The sequence below is a fragment of the Amblyraja radiata genome, unplaced genomic scaffold, assembly GCF_010909765.2.
Source record: "Amblyraja radiata isolate CabotCenter1 unplaced genomic scaffold, sAmbRad1.1.pri scaffold_993_ctg1, whole genome shotgun sequence".
Classification (NCBI taxonomy): Eukaryota; Metazoa; Chordata; class Chondrichthyes; order Rajiformes; family Rajidae; genus Amblyraja; species Amblyraja radiata.
The window spans coordinates 33,885-35,987 of record NW_022630988.1 but is presented as its reverse complement, the minus strand read 5'-3'; the positions used below and the strand labels follow the sequence as shown (position 1 = coordinate 35,987).

At 49.6% G+C, this 2,103-nt stretch overlaps 1 pseudogene; it reads left to right on the top strand.

Annotated features, from left to right (window-relative positions):
- The first annotated feature begins 1,486 nt into the window (after positions 1-1,486).
- LOC116970525 lies at positions 1,487-1,667 on the top strand (annotated as a pseudogene).
- The last annotated feature ends 436 nt before the right edge of the window (positions 1,668-2,103 follow it).

The following is a 2,103-nucleotide window of genomic DNA, read 5'->3' as shown; positions in this document are numbered from 1 at the left end:
GTCCACTGGCTTTCTCCAGCCCCGCGGGTCCACTGGCGGTCTCCAGCCCCGCGGGTCCACTGACTTTCTGCAGCACCGTGGCTCGGGTGCTCAGTTGCTCTGACGAGCTCAGGAGGAAGACGGAGATCGCCCAGAAAGTTGTTGCAGCCGCAGGAACCGAAGTCCAGAAGTTCCTGTCGGCTGTACAAAATGGATACAAGACTGCTCCGAGTGAGCATCCTTGAAACAGGTAGGGGAATTGTTGTTATATTTCCCATTCTTGGGAGACACGGGGCGTCGCAATGTGATCGCGCCGTCGCCATTTTTTTTTTTGTGGCTAGTGCCAGGTATTCTTTTCGACACCTCGTCTCTTCTTCTTGCCGCCTCATCTCTTCTCGCAACTGTTCTTCTTGTCGCTCAATCTCATGTTTCTTCTCCAAGGTATTCGATTCTATTGAGAGTGCAGCTAGATCAACCAACTTCCATTCGAGCAGAGGCCCTGAACTGGTTATAGAACCAGATTTATGTCCTGATCTTTGCGTAGATACATTTGAAATACTATCTTGTGGTGTAATCACCTCTTCCATTCCAGCACCTTGTTGCGTAGCTCTTTCAAATGTTGAGTACGGAAATTATCACAATTCCGGGCAGTGGGCAGGTGCTATAGACCTGCACGGGAAGGTAGACGCTCCCGTCCCCACGCGTCTCGGGCAGATGGGGCTCGTCAGCCTGGGAAGGCAGTCCATCTAGGAGAGGGAAAACTCTGATTTAAAACCTCTTGGTTCTTGATTCTTGGTTGCTTGGTCCTCCAAAATATTCCAACTGGAATTTAAACTGGAGGTGGTGAAGGGAGGGATTAAGCCAGAAAGGGTAATACAAAACATAACAATAATAAAGATCTTTAACATAAAAACATCCCCCCACAATGGTTTCCATTATGAGGGAAGGCACAATGTCCAGCCCCCATCCCCAGTTCACCCATAGTCGGGCCTATTGAGGCCTCCACAGATACCTCTACGGAGGCCCGATGTTCCAGGCCGTTCTCGCCGGGTGATGTTGCTCCGGCGTCGGGAGAGTCCTCTCAGCGGCTTGGGAACCCTGGAACGGCCGCTTCCTTACAGCCTTGTCAAATTCCTTACCGCGGCGGAATTTGACAAATGTAAAGGCTACCAGCCTTGGAGGGCATCTACCACACACGGTGCCTCAGGAAGGCCGTCAGCATCCATAAAGGCTCATCACACCCCTGTAACGGACTGTTCGAACTACTTCTCTCCGGCAGACGTTACAAGGCCTTCTACGCCCGAACCTCCAGACTCAGAAACATCTTTATTCCAAGAGCTACAGCGGCTCTGAACCGGCCCTGCTGAGCGCCCCCCACCCACCCCCCCTGGACAGTCTCCCTCGGATGGTCACGACACACAGCTTATTTATTTATTTTATTTTTATTTTTCATCGGTTGGAGCTGCATACTAAATCTCGTTGCACTGACGTGCAATGACAATAAAAGATATTATTATTATTATTGAATAAAGTCTATTTTGAAATTAAACAGTTTAATATCTGATACGTCCCTTATCTAGGGACCATATATTAAATTGATTTTGGAACAGGGAGATGGAATAGGGGCTTGCTCCGTCCACTCCACGCATCAACCCAGTATTACAGCCTCTGGGAACGGTGCACTTCCCTTTTGGGAGATTTTCAAAGTTCAAAAGAAAAGACAAAACTTCCTCTTCACCTTTGCATAAAAGCTGCATAAGTGCTGCCCTCTCTCACTCTGTGTGTGTGTGTGTGTGTGTGTTGACGGGACCACTCAAGTTAAATGCCTTCCTTTATTTCAAGGGAAAAGAGGAGGACGCTGCTCGCATTTCAACCCAAATGCAACTGAAACTTCCAGGAAGGAGAAAAAAATCTTCAGCAAAATGTTCAAAGTCACAATTGCCGGCTCTGCCAATCAAGTGGTCACAGCGAGCACCGCTATGGTAAGATTCACTGACTCTGTGATGGGGGCAGGGGTGAATTTAGCTCCTTCACACCAGTGAGCGGCTGCAGGGCGAGCCATGGCTTGGTCAATGTGGCGGACCCGTCTCCCCGACAGAAGCCCTGGCCGCACGTTCTGGGAGA